General features: G+C 41.6%; 1 protein-coding gene across 1 annotated transcript in view; it reads left to right on the top strand.

The window, feature by feature from the left end:
• Nucleotides 1-474: 474 nt before the first annotated feature.
• The window catches only part of RAPGEF5 (Rap guanine nucleotide exchange factor (GEF) 5), a 247,962-nt gene continuing 232,752 nt past the window's right edge, over nt 475-15,684 (top strand). The window contains exon 1 of the mRNA XM_011973915.1: nt 475-722. The gene's annotated coding sequence lies outside the window, so the exon portion shown is untranslated. The remainder of the gene's footprint in view (nt 723-15,684) is intronic.

Raw genomic sequence — 15,684 nt, 5'->3', positions numbered from 1 at the left:
GCTGAAGAGGGGCCCGGGACGGCGGGGTTTTGAGGTGCCACCCCTTGAGCGACGGTTTCCCCCGCCCCCCCCCACCCCCGCAAGCTGCACCTGACTTAACCCCAGGGCCCCCGGATTCAGGCTGTGGGGCTGGGCATCGGCGGAAGAAGAGCCGTTTGCCTCTTCTCGGAGGCGAAGCTGCAGGTGTCCAGCATCCAACAGCCAGCCAGCCCTGTCCCAACCGCAAGCTTCAGGCCCCACGAGCGGCATCCAGTTTGCAGGACGCATGCGACTGCGACATGTGTGCTTGTTTTGGAGGTCCTGTTGCAATCTCTGGGCATTGGGACTGGTTTTGGTGGCCTCCACCGCCGAGTGGGAGACCCAGGAGTCGGAAGCTCTTGGGTGAGCTTCTAGCTCCTGGGTTCCGGTGTCTCCACCACTTAATACTCCTGGACACCCTCTTGAGCAGGAGGGTGCACGCCCCCAAGAACCTTCAATATTGACTTCCTGATGGTGTGTTCAGATATGATTTACTGGTGAAGGAGTGTCCCTCATTGGGTTCTAAGTGCATCTAATGACCCGAGCAGGTCAGGCATGTTTTGTATTTTTAAGAGAAGCAGGAAGGTCTGCTGATTGTCTCCTGGAATCTTTAAGAAGCCACCCAGGAGACCCTGCCAGGGCCTCAGGACACAGAGCAGACTTACTCAGATTTCCCTGCTCACCAGGGCTTGGCGGCACCTTTGGTGGCTTCTACTCATCTTTTAAAAATTTATTATTAAGTGGTCTTTAATGAGAAGCTGCCACAATGTAGCTTTCTTTCCTGTTAGGCTGTACTTTTTAAAATGCAGTCTTGTCTGCCTTAAAACAAGCCATTACTGGGAGACTTCTAGCTCTTTCAGAGATGGGTTTGTGTAAACTTGAGAGCGAGGGATAACCGCTTGTTTTGATGCGCCCGCCTTTGGGTAGGGAAGGGTCTGAACTGATGTAGGTCTTCAGCTTCTCGAGGCCGCATCTCTCTTTTCCTAGGCATTTTCCATCTCAGGTGGAAAATGGTGCATCCCAGGTCCGTCTCAGAAGATGTTCTGAGGATTCTCTGGGTGTGATAGGGCATTCTTAAAGTCGGTGACCCAGAGAGTTTAGGAATTGCCCACAAGTGACCTTAACATGTGGCATTTAGGATTGCCTACAAAGTAAGTGAGGAAATGTGTCCCCAGGATGTGGTGTTGAAATAAACAAGAACCGGAGTTATAGACTTTGCAGGAATCTAGGGAAAATCAGGTCAAATTGTGTTTCTATTATCCTTGACGGTTACTTTTTCATGGCACAGAATACTGAAGACATGAGGGCCGCCAGGCAATCTGCGACAAGAATTGCTGAGGGTTTCTGTATAAATAGATCTGTAGTATTCATTTGCGTTCATACTCATGTTTCTTGCTGCCTGGGATGATGTTGTATACCTGTCAATATACCTATTTAGTTTTATTTTTTGATTACTCTGAATGTGGTTACCTCAAATAATGTGTGTTTTATTAACCCTGTTTGATTCTAATACTGTATCACTTCTTTCTGGGACTTTCCAAACACATTTTGGAAGTGCATGACCAGTTTTTATTGAAGGAAGATTGATTGTCAATTTTTCCAATGTTGGAAACCCATACTTTTTTGACTGTTTATTTGACTATTTATTTCCCCTTTCTTCTGCCTTGGAACCACCTTTGTGATTTTGGAATCTTCCCTATCAGAGGAGTAGGAAGGGAGTTGAAAGAAGGAGAAAAACAAGTGAAATATGAACTTATCTTAGGCAGCTCAGGCTGTCATAACAAAATACCATAGACTGGGTGGCTTAAACAACACAAATTTATTTTCTCACAGTTCGGGATGCTGGGAAACCTGAGATCAATGTGTAGGCTGATTTGGTTTTTGGTGAGGGCCCTCTTCCTGGCCTGCAGATGACCACTTTCTCGTATATCCTTGCATGGCCTTCCCTTGGTATATGCAGAGGAAAAGAGGCCTCCCTCTTCTCATAAGGCCACTAATCCCATCATGAGGGCCCCACCATCATGACTTAGTCTAACCCTAAATAATTCTCAAAGGCCTCATCTCCAAATAATGTTGCATTGGGGGTTAGGGCTTCAACATAAGAATTTTGTAGGGGGCATAAACATAATAGTCCAAAACACAAGGGGTTTGAAAGAAAGAGAGATACAAGTAGAATATGTACCAGACTGGTTAGTTGGTGACTTGTTAGCATCTGGTATTGTCTGGTTAACCACCTTGGATTGGGCAGTGATGCTAATGCAAACAAATCGTGGTTTGGATCTTTTTGTAGACCTTCAGCTTTGTGTCTCGTGGGCCATACCTCCAGACTAGAGCTGTGTGACTTCAGGGACAAGTTAACAGAAATTCATTACCACTAATAAAGACTCAGCTTTGTGCGTTACATAAGTTGGTTGAGTTTTCATCTCCTATATTGACCAAGATCTGATTTAGGAATATGTGCGGTCCTTGTCCCTGCTGCCTTTGGGCTCCCACAAACCTGGACAGTCTGACATCAACTGACGTTAACAAAGCTCTTTGTGGGTTGTGTTGCTCAACAACCCAGGTGCGTTGTAGGCTTTTTTGTTTTTGTTGTTGTTGTCTTTTTTTTTTTTTTTTAAGACTGGATTTTGCTCTGTCACCTAGGCTGGAGTGCAGTGGTGTGATCACAGCTCACTGTACCCTCGACCTTCTGGGCTCAAGCGGCCCTCCCATCTCAGCCTCCTGCTGGGATACAGGCACCCACCACCATGCCTGGCTAATTTTTTTTTTTCCTATTTCCTTTAGAGACTGGGGGTCTCACTATGTTGTAGGCTATCTCTTACTAGGAAAAATCAAACTGTCATTTGGTTAATATACCTGAGTTCCTTGGTTCCTCAGTTCAGTCACTTCTAGTTGTGTTGAATTCAGCTTGCATACTGGTTAAGACTCTTTGCACTTCTTTGGGACAAATGAGGGAAAGACTAAGTTGTACGTTGTGGGAGGGCCCTAACCACCTGCTAAAAATCAGAAGCAAGGTAATGCACAACCTGAGTTCCTGACAAAACCTTTAATTTTTTAAATTGTATAACAGAGATTATGAGAGAATGGTACAATGAACACCTATACTTCAAGAGTTATTAGCGTTTTGCCAGTCTTGTTTCATTTATTTTCCTCCTTCATACACTTTTGTAGGGGCTAGTGTATTTTAAAACAAAATTCTATACATCATGTGGTCTTACTCACAAATTTTTCAGTTTACGGTCCTGATGAGGACATTAAAAACAACAGCAAAACTTTGCCTTTTTCACACCTAAAATATTAATAATTTAAACATATAATTTCCATATTCAAATTTTCTCAAAGATGTCTTTTTACTTATGATTGTTGGAAATAGGAGCTAAACAAGGTCCACATATTGTATTTAGTTGTTAGGATTTTAAATCTATTTTATTTTATAGCAGCTTCCCCTCCCTTTTTTCATGCCATTAATTTGGAGAAGAGAGTGGTTCATCTGTGCGGTAGAACATCCTACTGTCTGGACTGATTGCTTGTGGTGGTGTTTAGCTTGTTCCTCTATTCTCTGTTTCCTGTGATCTGGCAGTTAGATATAGAGGTTTGACTAGATTCAGGTTCAAAGACAAGTAACCTTCATTGATGGTGCTGTGTAAAATCTGTTGCATCACATCATGAGACACATAGTGTCTGGATATCTCTCTTTTTGAGACGGAAAGATTGATTAGTGAGTTTAGGTAGTGTCACTTAGCTGTCTGCCTTCTACTTAATGATTTTAGTATCACAGATGGTTGTAGCCTAGATCCTTTTCATTAGGGGTTGCAAAATGGTGATGATCTAAATCCATCATTCTTCTTGCATTTATTAATTGGAATTCTGTCTATAAAGAACTTTTCCTCATAAATTATTTAGGTCTCCTGAAATTCACAATGTGCAGGATAGACAGGGAAAAGTCTTAATTTTTTCCTTTTATCAACTATCAGAGTAATAATTTGGTGCTTTAACAACCTCCAATGAGAACCAGTGAGTTTTCCTTTTTTAAGTGTCATTAAGAACTTATGAATCTTAATGTATTTGTTTCTGTCACTTCAGCCAATAACTTTTTTGGTGCTTGGTTTGTCCTTGTCTCCTGTATACTTTTTAAATGGCCCCAGTAAACTCAAATACCTTTCTTACTTTTCTGGCACAAGATATTCTAAGTGTATCTTGTCCATACTCTGCTGCTCCAGACCTGAAACCCTGAAATCAGCCATTTTCTCAAGGAGCATTGATTTTTTTTTTTTTTTAACTGACAATCGTTCATTTCCCCATCTTTTGCTTCTCTTAGTGGTTGCATTATTTTTCCCATGGTCTTAAGCCTACTACCTTACTTTTTTGTTTCTTTTTAAATCATTCTCATCAGGTTGTTGCTAAGACTGATATTTTCCCCCTAATAAAAGGACTTATAACAGCTATTCCCTTTTTCTATATATACTGTCAAAATGCTGGGACTGACTTATTTTAGGCTTTGGCTGCTCTCATGTTTTCTGCAGCTTCTGCCACTGTCTTCAACGTCTTCGTATCTGTTTCATTTACAGCAGCCAGAATGATTCACCAATTGTGCCACATTACTCACCAAAGACCTTCAGTAATTCCCAGCTTTTGGATTGGTCATCAGAAGGGTCTAATTCTCTTTAACCACCCTTCACTAGCCAGGGTTCTTATGGCCTGTGCTCTTCAAAATTGAGAAACTGGGAAGAACAGCTGGTAGCCCTCTGAATGAGGTTCTCTCTTTTTCTTTTATAATCTCTTTGCCCAGATGATTCCCTCTCAAAAAGGAACAAAGTGTCCCTTTCCCTTTGTCCAAGCTGGAGTGCTTTAGCTCTGACTCAATACCCTCCTCTGCTAGAAACTTGACTTTATTGATTGAGAAATACAAACCAATCCAAGTTATATACCAGTATGCCCAATGTATCACCATTTTAGGCACCTATTTTACAGGCAAAACATGTGATTTATTCTTTGTATTTAAGTTGAAATCAATGGCTAACATCATAGCACTTAATTATGTACCATGCATATTTTGATATAAACTTCAACTCACACTACAAGCCTATAAGTTAGATGCTGCTATTTGCATTTTACAGATGAAGAAACTGAGACACAAATGTAATTTGTCCAAGGTTACAGAGTGTGTACCAGAAGGGAGGTTTGCATCTAGGTATCCTGTTTCCATAGAGCCAAGTCCATGCTCCGAATTAACTTTAGTTTTCCTCAAGTGCATTGAGAGGGCAAAGGGTCTATTTACTGTAAACTGTGATAGCCTCATAGTACCTGCTGATATTATCTTACCACTCTGAGAGAGGTTAATAAATGCCATTAATAATGTCAGACTTTTAACTTTTATTTGAGCACACAGAAGTTTATTATTGACATACTGGGTTTAGGGGAAGTGGGGAGAAGCATTGTGGTTATAGGTGAAAGGTAACTAATATTTACTTAAATTAAAAGTAGCTCAAGGCCAGCCTGGGCAACAAAGCAAGACCGTGTATCTACAAAAAAAAAAAAAAAAAAAAAAGTAAAAAACAAAACAGCATTCATGTGTCATAAGCAAAATCAGCCATGCTCACTTGATCAAGGTCAATCCAAAAACCTTGTGAATTCACCCAGCTTACTTTGTTCTCATCTGCTTATGGCAGCCAGAAGATAAAGGCCTTTAAGAGAGCCATGCATGTGCCAGAAAGGGTGAGTCAGATGAGATATGAGGGACACATGCTGAACTTATTTGAGACATATTGACTTCGCTGCCTCTGCTTGCTGACAAACTACTATCCTGATCCTTGGTGTAAAACTATGTTAGCTATGGCTACAGATAAAATAAAGCTCTGTGGATGCCAACTTCAAAAATATTTATTTGGGAAGAAGGAAAAGAAACTGTAGATTCATTTAATTTCTTGTGAATTCTAGCAAAGGAACTGAATGGCAAGTTAATATTTTATATACTTATTTCTTCGTTTCCCTCCCAACCCCCACACTTTGGTGACATAATTAGATCCCAGGAAAAGACACAGGCTGTGGCTTCAGAGTGGGTTTGAATCCCAGTGCTATCACTTGATATCCTTGCATGAGTTATTCTCTGAGCTCTCTGAGCCTTAGTTTCTTCCTCTGTAATGACATACACAGTGGATCAGGTTTTTCCAAGAATAGAGATAATATAAAGTGTTGAGTACATTGGAACTTAAATAATTATGTCCCTGGCAGGATGCTTACTCTAGGCAAATGGACTTTCATGGACATTTATAGAAATCTAGACACAAACATTTTTGCTTTCGTATGCAATGTCGGATTCTATTTTTTAAAAGCACATGATATCCTAACATGTAGTGAGTATTTTAGATGATGTCTAAATACTGGGACCATAACAAATAGGCTTCATTTCATACTTGCACTTTTAAATTGATATGGCAGTAATTGGCAACTTGTATAGCTAACAACAGATGGAAAGGTAGGAAGTAAGTCACTGGTAGTGACTTTGAGTACTTGTGATTTTTTTGCCTCAATACTGCATAACAATCTTTGTTAGGAGCATAGATAATTCCAATAATGATATATGATCTGGAAGTACTTTTTGAGAAATCATAAGATTTTATATAAAGGTAAAATAGTTAAAATCAAGGAGTTAATTTTTTGTGGCAAATCATTATTATGATAAATCATTCGTTAATGGAAAATCCGTAGATGCCACTGTGGCAGGTCTTCTTCAGATTGAAACCTCCATAGTCCCCTGAAGGAAGAGGTATGAGGAAATTACAATCCAGAGAGGTTAAAAGCCTTCCCATGGCTAACCATCTAGGAAACAGCAGAGAAAGAATGGAGCCCAGGACTACCTGATTGCAAAGACCATAGCCTGTCTGCAATATCATGTTGTCTAAAACTTTGAAAGGATAACAACATATGGTGTATTGAAACAAATTAGATGCAGGAAACATTTCAAGTCTTAGTGCAAAGTACAGCTCATTCTCTTTCCACTGTCTTCAGTACTGGCTTCCAGGATCCAGTCATTTATTTATTTTTATTGATACATATTTTCAGGGTACATGTGATAATTTGATACATAAATATAATCAAGGGTAATTGGGATATTCATCACCTTAAATATTTATCTTTTCTTTAGGAACATTCAAATTATTCTCTTGAAGCTACTTTGAAATGAAATGCACAATAAATTAATGTTAAATTATAGTCACCCTATTTTTTTTTTCGGTTGGAGTCTTACTCTGTTGCCCTGGTTGGCATGTAGTGGTGGGATCTCAGCTCACTGCAACCTCTACCTCTTGGGTTCAAGCGATTCTCCTGCCTCAGCCTCCTGAGTAGCTGGGATTACAGGCATCCACTACCATGCCTGGCTAATTTTTGTATTTTTAGTAGAGATGGGGTTTCACCACATTGGCCAGGCTGGTGTTGAACTCCTGACCTCAAGTGGTCCGCCTGCCTCAGCCTCCCAAAGTGCTAGAATTACAGGTGTGAGCTGCTGCTCTTGGCCCCTACTGATCTGTGGAACACTGGGTCTTCTTACTTTTTTTTTTTTTTTTTTTTTTTTGAGGCAGTCTTGCTCTTTCACACAACGTGGAGTACAGTGGCACCATCTTGGCCAAGATCACCGAATAAGAGAAGGAGCCAAATTTGAACCCAAGAAGTCTGACTCCATAGTATACAGTCTAACACTTCTTCTGCATCCTCTCTCTAAATAAGATAATTAATGTACGTTCTTGATTAGAGTCTCTTTTTTTCATTTTGACACTTTCAAAATTGAGATGTATCTTACGGTTGCTGTGATCATTTGAAGAAGTACTTACTGTTTTGTTCCCTATAAAGCTATTATTAAATTGATGGCATATCTTAAAATTATTGGTGTCCTTGAATAAAGGAACTATGGTAAACCATGTTTTTATTTTAAAAATATAGCTACATAGTTTATAGAAATATCATAGTAAATCACAGCTTTAACATGGTGTATGCAAACAATCCCAATATATTTATGAAGTGTGAAAAATGTAAATTAAGATTATATTAACAATCTATATGAACACATATTGCTTAGGTAATGATTTAAATGTCAGAAGAGAATAAATTTAATTTTTTTTCCTACAAAAAGCATTAACAGCCTTAGAGTAATGTTGAAGGTGGAAGAAACCAAAATTCTAAGTGGGGGGTGTTAAAATACATATGTATGTGTGTTTATGTGTGTGTTTGTGTGTGTATATAAATAATTATCTGTTTTCTTAGGAAAGCAAAATTTAAAAGTTAAACTTTCCATATACATTTCCTAAAACTGAGAACCATGAATATAACTAAATGACATTAGATTTAGACATGCCTTTTAGTCACTGTAATTTGTATAGTGAGTTGGCAGATCTTACCTTCTGTGACTCAGTTAATCTGTTTTGTATTCATCTGCTTTGTTCATGGGACGTTGACTTCTTGCTTATAAATTCCTTTTCATTTTGTACTGTTTGTGTTATCTGTAGAGAAAATATCATTCAAGATTTCTAACAAGACAAAACAAATCTTTACTAAAGTTACAATTCTGAAAACCAGGGTTTTCGCATTCTAGTTGGTTGTCTTCCTGTATTTTTTCCCAACTGGTCTAGCAACTTAAACTCGGTCCATTGGTGGTTTTGTTGTTCAGTTGAATTTGACCTTGTCAAATCATTTACCTGCAGCTGTTATGAGGTGTACATACAAATACTTGTGATTGCCTAACACTTAGGACTTTGGTGCTGACGGTAAATTTATTTTACTCTCTTGTTACTGTTGAGGGAAGTGAACAGCTTATCACTTCTGCTTGCTCTGACACTCTAAATGTTGACTGTAATGAACAAACACTGCAAATGGTTGACTCATTATATTGTGCTGTGAATTTGTACATAGGTATGAAATCTTTGCAAAAAAATTTTTTTTAAGTTGAGAAGAAGATATAATAATAACTTTTGGAGATTAGGGGAACTATCATGCCTCTTTCAATCTATTAAAATGCAATTTGGCTGTGGTGTAACAGAACATTTTTTAAAATGAATTTGCTACTTAATGGCTGCGTGACCTGGAGTAAATCAGATAACCCCTGTGAGTCTGTGTCTCTAAAATGGAATACCAGTATTCTATCGTGGGAACCAATGGTGGGACAGTGAACCAGGTTTTATTTCTTGTTCTTTGTCTGGCCAAGGTCCAAGCAGTGTTCTGTGTTGAGATGACAACTCAACCAGTAGGACACTTTGGGGTGAATCTTAGACAAATGGAAAGATGGGTCTTTAATATTAACCACATCTCTTTAGTTGGAGAGGGAGAAGTTAATGCATTAGCAGAGGGAGCATTTGAAAATGGGAAAGGGATCTAATTAAATCAAGAATCTGTCACATCAAAAAAGTAAAAAGAACACATCTATAAATCTGTTTCTAGAAGATTAAATGGTTTGTTTGGCCATAAACAGAATTCTGGGAGAGGTGTCAGAAGAGTACTTAGTGGCAGCAACACTATGTGTCTGTCAGAGATCTTACCAGGTGGATTTCTCTTCTTTTGGATAATGTTTAAGCATTCAAATTTCCCACTGCTCTTGGCACATAGCTCTCTCTTAAAAAAAAAAAAAAAAGCTGCCTAGACATATTCTAATCTACCTTGAATATCCCAAATGGAGCTAGAGCTTAGAAAAGCCCATCTGTATTTGCGTGTTCACTCTGTCGTGATTTATATAATGCTTTACCTTCACAAAACGCTTTCACATGCATTCTTATTTTGCTCTTTTCATAACTGGAATAAAGTCTTTTTTTTCTTTTATAGACTGAAAAGCAGGTTCCGAACTTTTCTATATGCTGCAGCCTCACCGTCCGTGAAGCACAGGCAGTGCCCACATAGTTATGTAGAGGATGCTCAGTCAGCATGAGCTGCTGCTGTTGTCATTGCTCTCATCATCATCAGTGCCTGAAATTACAGATCTGAGGGATTCCAGGGTCAGTCTCTCTGAAGAGCTGAAAGAGATATTACTGGTTATATTGGTAGAAATTAAGTAAGAAAACTGAGGCTCCACAATTGGATCCTGCTGAAGGTCATCGTGAGGAAGTTAAGAGTCAGGAGCCCCTTAATCTGGGCTTCTCAGTCCAGGATCTCTGAGAGGTTAGCCTCAGGTCGCGGTGAAGGGTGGGGCTAAAGCAGAGCTTCTCAAACTGGAGCCTGCATCAGAATCCCTGGAGGGCTTGTTAAAACACATATTCCAGGGCCTCGGCCTTAGAGTCTTTGATTCAACAGCTCATGGACAGGGCCCAATCATCTGCATTTTAATCAAGTTTCAGGGTATGCTGTTGCTGCATCCACAGACCGCACTTCGTAGCACTGGACTAGAAGGCCTCAAAAGTTCGGTGACCTTCTTCAGAACGTTGCCTAGGTCAGGAGTCTGCCTGGCTGTTTACCACCTCCATGATGAAGTCCAGACCCAAATAGAGGACTCTGACTACAAAAACTTTATTGAATGAATAATTTTGAAACTCCCCCTTGGTGGTTTCTACAGAATAACTAGCTGTGTAAAAAAAGAAAAAAGGGAGGAGGATTTGGAGCATCATCGCCCACGGCAGCTATGCTGGTTATTCTGTTTGTCCATCTTGAGTCCTCTTTGCCCTTCCCTGTTCTAGTCTGCACGGTGGAGGCAGCCTTTAAGGACATTCATCGTCAGGACTCTGTTGCCCTCTGGCTTAGGTTTGGGTTCAGTCAGTGGGAGGCCAGGAGGAGCAAGAGGCCATGAGTACCTATTCTTCTTGCTTGCTCTCTTTTTCTCTGTGGTGTTTGCAATGTCTGTGACCACCTATAATGGCAGCTGCCCCTGGGCAGTCCCTCCTCAGTTGCGTCAGCTCTCTCCAGCCTCCAGTACAGCTGTGTCTCCCCTTTCCCGCCAGGCCTTGGACTGTTCAAGGCTTGTCATGTCTAGTCCCTTTGTGCTGTAGCATCTCTTCGGGCCTCTGAACCTTGCCCACACATCTTTGATAGGCTCTTTTCTAGACAACCCTTAATGGATGGAGGAGCCCAGGTAAGAGCCATGCTAGAAAATGTGACAGTGGAAGGTGTAGCCATGGTGAGAAGAAACTCATGAACAGAATGGACACTGGCAAGGATGATGGCAAGGCAGAGGCCCAATCGCTCTTTGGGTGGAGGATAGAGGGAGAGGCAAGGGAAGGCCTGGCCTTGAAAGTGCTGCTAGGCTTTGCCATAGAGGGTCCTGAGGAGTCCCTGGACCTCTGGTTAGAAGCTAGGACTACTTGAATGTGAATCAAGTGCCGTTTCTGTGCATAAACCTGGGTGGCTAGGGTTTGGAATTGGAGAAGCTGTTATATGAGGAATTGGCATTCCTTCTCTGCAATTGCCTAGCAATGTTTTTACTGCCCTTGCTTTTTTACCCCAGACACCCTCAGCATTGTCACCTTATACACAGGAATTATAAAACCTTTATGTGGGACTTTGATCTTGCTAAATTTTGTCACTGTATATTGAACATGTTCTGAAATGCCTGCCAAAACTACATTCATGGAGTAACAAATAGTTTAATAGAATAATTATACCTTTGGTTCCTTTGCCCATAGGTTACAGCAATGGGTGTGTTGGTGAGATAAAACACATTTTTCGTGGTTTGGGGGGTCAACCGGATCATCTTCCATAGTAACCTCACCATGAAACAGAACTACCACACATATTCATACCAATTCTGTGTGTTTATTAGTTCTTTCATATTGAAATGTCATGCTAGGTTGAAACTGTTTTAGAGCTTTTATAAATAATATCGGGGTGGTAAAGTTTGAGTAGCAACATCTGAATACCTTGTCTTAATAAGTGAAATATGTAAAGACAAAACAAGCCCCCAGTCTCAGATTTTCTGTTGTTACAATTCTTTAGGTAGAAGAAGAGTTCTCTATGAGGAAAAATCAACCCTGGAATTTTTTCCTCTCTTTCTGGGTAATGTGGTTTGGCTGTGTCCCTACCCAGATCTTGTCTTGACTTACCACGTGTTGTAGGCGGAACCTGGTGGGAGGTAACCGAATCATGGGGGCAGATCTTTCCTGTGCTGTTCTTGTGATAGTGAATAAGTCTCATGAGATCTGATGGTTTTAAAAAAGGGAGTTTCCCTGTAGAAGCTCTTTTCCCTTGTCTACCACTATGTGAGACGTGCATTTCACCTTCCTCCATAATTGTGAGGCTTCTCCAGCCACGTGGACTGTAAGTCCATTGAACTTCTTTCTTTTGTAAATTGCCCAGTCCAGGGTATGTCTTTATCAGCAGCATGAAAACAGACTAATACAGTAAATTGGTACCAGGAGAGTGGGGCACTACTGAAAAGATACCTGAAAATGTGGAAGTGACTTTGGAACTGGGTAACAGGCAGAGGTTGGAACAGTTTGCAGGGCTCAGAAGAAGACAGGAAAATGTGGGAAAGTTTGGAACTTCCTAGAGACTTGTTGAATGGCTTTGTCTAAGATGCTTGTGATACGGACGATAAAGTCCAGGCTGACGTGGTCTCAGATGGAGATGAGGAATGTGTTGGGAACTGGAGCAAAGGTGACTCTTGTTATGTTTTAGCAAAGAGACTGGTGGCATTTTATCCCTGTCCTAGAGATTTGTGGAACTTGGAACTTGAGAGAGATGATTTAAGAGTATCTGGCAGACGAAATTTCTAAGCAGCAAAGCATTCAAGAGGTGACTTGGGTGGTATTAAAGGCATTCAGTTTTATAAGTGAAAGGGAGCATAAAAGTTTGGAAAATTTGCAGCCTGACAATGTGATAGAAATGAAAATACCATTTTCTAAGGAGAAATTCAAGCTAGCTGCAGAAATTTGCATAAGTAATGAGGAGCCTAATGTTAATCCCCAAGACAATGGGAAAAATGTCTCCAGGATTTTTCTGTTGTTAAACAGAAAAAGGTCCAGGGTGTCAGAGACCTTTGCTGCAGTCCCTCCCATCACAGGCCCAGAGGCCTAGGAGGAAAACATGGTTTCATGGGCCGGGCCCAGGGTCCATGTGCTGTTTGCAGCCTAGGGAACTTGGTGCCCTGTGTCCCAGCTGCTCCAGCCATGGCTGAAAGGGGCCAACATAGAGCTCAGGTTTTGGCTTCAGAGGGTGGAAGCTCCAAGCCTTGGCAGCTTCCACGTTGTGTTGAGTCTGTGAGTGCAGAGAAGTCAAGAATTGGGGTTTGGGAACCTCTGTCTAGATTTCAGAAGATGTATGGAAATGTCTGGATGCCCAGGCAGAGTTTTGCTGCAGGAGCAGGGCCCTCATGGAGAACCTCTGCTAGGGCAGTGTGGAAGGGAAATGTGGGGTGGGACCACCCAAACAGAATCTCTACTGGGGCACCACCTAGTGGAGCTGTGAGAAGAAGGCTGCTGTCCTCCAGACCCCAGAATGGTAGATCCACTGACAGCTTACACTGTGCCCCTGGAAAAGCCATAGACATTCAACACAGCCCGTGAAAGCAGCCAGGAGAGGAATATACCCTGCAAAGCCACAGGGGTGGAGCTGCCCAAGGTTGTGGGAGCCCTGTCTTGCATCAGCATGAACTGGATCTGAGACATGGAGTCAAAAGAGATTTTGGAGCTTTAAGATTTGACAGCCCTACTGGATTTTGGACTTACACGGGGCCTGTAGCCCCTTTGTTTTGGCCAATTTCTCCCATTTGGAATGGCTGTATTTACTCAATGCCTGCACCCCTATTGTATTTAGGAAGTAACTAACTTGCTTATGATTTTACAGGCTCATAGGCAGAAGGGACTTGCCTTGTCTCAGATGAGATTTTGGACTGTGGACTTTTGAGTTAATACTGAAATGAGCTAAGATTTTGGGGAACCATTGGAAAGGAAGGATTTGTTTTGAAATGTGAGGACATGAGATTTGGGAGGGACCGGGTGGAATGATATGGTTTGGCTGTGTCCCCACCCAAATCTCATCTTGAATTCTCATGTGTTGTAGGAGGTAATTGAATCATAGGGGCAGGTCTTTCCTGTGCTGTTCTCGTGATAGTGAATAAGTCTCAAGAGATCTGATGGTTTTAAAAAGGGGAGTTTCCCTGCACAAGCTCTTTTCTCTTGTCTGCTGCCGTGTGAGATGTGCCTTTCACCTTCTGCCATGATTGTGAGGCCTTCCCAGCCACATGGAACAAGTCCATTAAACCAATTTCTTTTGTAAATTGCCCAGTCCTGGGTATGTCTTTATCAGCAGTGTGAAAACAGAGTAATACACTGAGTTTTCTTATATTTTTATGTCAGAAAACATGGATATGTGAGGGAATCAAAGGATGACCTCATGCATCTGAGGCAATCATGATAAGTCACCTCATGTTACTCAGTGTGGCACGAGTTCAAGTGTATGAATTCTTTGGTTTTGCTCCATTTTCTCTTCTTTCTGGTCACTTCTCCAATAAAGCTTTGTTGCTGGGTACCTAGAGAAGACAAGCAAATGGAAGCCCAGAGGACAGGAGCCCAAATCTTCCAGGAAGGAGGTAGAGCCTTCCTAGTTGAAGGCTTCCAGGAAGTGGCCATGCCTGTGCATCACCTCTTAGTGGGAACGGACCAGAGGGAAGAGGAGAGGGGTTCTAGTACAAATGACCCTGGTAAGAGAATCCAAGCTCTGGTCAGGGAACAAGGAGGAGCTCAGTGTGGAGGAGGGACTGTGGGGGCTGAGGGCCAGACACGCAGGAATCCCTTTTCCAGCCTCAGACCCTGGGCCAAGGATGGTTCCTGCCAATCCACTTTGTTTTCACCTCCAGATTAGAGTGAATGTTCTCCCTATCCCTCTAGCTGGGAAAGGAGTTTTTCCTGTTCAGAGACTCAGGTCCACTTTCTGTGCTTACCATCTCCTTCTCTGGTTTGGCCTTCAGAAGTCTCTGATCAGCCTTCTTCCTGGTTTGTGAAGATTCGTCTCCTTCCTTCCCCTTGGATGAGCTATCCATCTTTACTTTGGGTTAGGTTTCCTTTGGCTTTGTGGTTCCTGTTGTCTTGTTCTCCTCTCCTGAGCTTTTTTCCTGCAGGCTTCTCTGGTGGGCTGTTTTCCCAGCCTCTCTTCTCTGAATCAGCTCAGCCGCTTGTTTGTTGTCATTGTTTCCCAGCACAGCACTCCTGTTTCTTCATCCTGGCACCAAACCATCAGTTTGCCTGGCCCCAGCTGAGGGCTCCATTTAGAATAGGAGAGGGTGCTTGATGCCCTTTTCAGGAGTTTGGATGATTGAAGCACACCTCTGCATGTTAAAACCATCAGAGAAGCCCTCGCCCCACCCAGTCTATGAGTTTTTTTTAGAATATTTAAGTTCTCACATTCCCCACTTAAGGGGAACTGTTGCAAAGGCTTGAGTAACCATCCACCTGGTCTGCTTTAGGGAGTGGAGAGTTACAAAAGTGTTGATTGCTGATTAGCGTGACATTTTCAAAACTACCTGCTTTAAATAGTGACCTCTGCCTTGGTCAAAGGATACATACGAGAAGGTATTGCTCAGGTGAGAAGTGAAATTGTGAAAGTCAAAACCAGTTTTATTTTGTAATGACTGTAATAAATGTAGAAGCTTCTACTTAAACAATTGTAATAGCTCTGGGAATATAAGGCTAAACACAAGACAAAGGAAAGTGGATTAATGATTTTAATTGTTGCATGTACTGCAGGCAGCACCTGTTCCTCACA

Source organism: Mandrillus leucophaeus, unplaced genomic scaffold, assembly GCF_000951045.1.
Source record: "Mandrillus leucophaeus isolate KB7577 unplaced genomic scaffold, Mleu.le_1.0 Scaffold140, whole genome shotgun sequence".
Classification (NCBI taxonomy): domain Eukaryota; kingdom Metazoa; phylum Chordata; class Mammalia; order Primates; family Cercopithecidae; genus Mandrillus; species Mandrillus leucophaeus.
Note: the sequence above shows the minus strand (reverse complement) of the source record. Positions and strands in the feature narration are given on the sequence as shown.